The following is a 1,080-nucleotide window of genomic DNA, read 5'->3' as shown; positions in this document are numbered from 1 at the left end:
ACTATCTTGAACTGGTAGCTGAAATCTATAGACTCCCCTCCTCCAACCCGCCAACTTCATTCTTTGAAGACTTTAGCTTCTATCTCACCATCCCTCTCTCCAGCACTGATACCACATTAATTCTTAGGAGGTTCAACATCTTTGATGCTTCTAGTGCGCTGGTCTTTCAGGCCTCTGACCTTATCTGCTCCAGCCGCTCATTCCCTTGATTGTACTCTAGATGCTGATGTTAATTTCACCCCCCCCCCAACCATTTCTATTTCATCCCACTATCCAACCACCACTTATCTTTCCAGCCCACTCCATCAATTCAACAATTCATTGACCCACTAAGATCCAAAATTCTATAATCTCTTCACTGGCAGTCACACCATCAGATCTTCATTTCCGTCCCTACCCCGTTTAGATTGCATAGGATCGCTCTCTTGCACACTTAAGCAACCTTCTTGCCGCTCTCTCTCCCTTAGTAATACTGTCCTCACCAAAGCCCAACCCTGGCTAAATCCAACTCTCTACCTACTCTGCACCTAAGCTGACTGTGCCTGGCGAAAACCATATACCAGTGAGGCTGACTGGGCCCCCAGACATGCCCAGAAACCTTGTACAAGTCTCCAACCATTTCACATGCCCATTCTCCAGACAACTTTCAGAATTCTCCCTCTCACTTCACACTCACAATGTCTCCTCCTCCATCCTCACTCTAAGATGATGACCTGACTTACTATTTCACTGAGAAAATCAGAAGAGAAAAAGCTCTATCTCCACCATGTCCACCCCACTGGATCTGAGCCCAACTCTGCTTTCACTCATTAGTGTAGACAGACCCTCCCTGCTACCAACTAGACCACATCTCCATTAATGCACTGTATCCTATTTCTTCTTGCCTTCTCATAGACATTGATAAGATAATTCCCTTTTTTCTCTTCTGCATCATCAATTTTTTCCTTCTCTAGTGCAAGATTTCCCATCAGAATCCAAACACGTTGATTGTTTTCTCCTATTTTAAAAAAACAAGTCTTGACCTATATCTACTGCCTCATTTTCCTGCTCCCCTTTACAACAAAAATCACTGTGCCAGTT

This window comes from Pteropus alecto, unplaced genomic scaffold (assembly GCF_000325575.1).
Source record: "Pteropus alecto unplaced genomic scaffold, ASM32557v1 scaffold71, whole genome shotgun sequence".
Taxonomy (NCBI): Eukaryota; Metazoa; Chordata; class Mammalia; order Chiroptera; family Pteropodidae; genus Pteropus; species Pteropus alecto.
Note: the sequence above shows the minus strand (reverse complement) of the source record.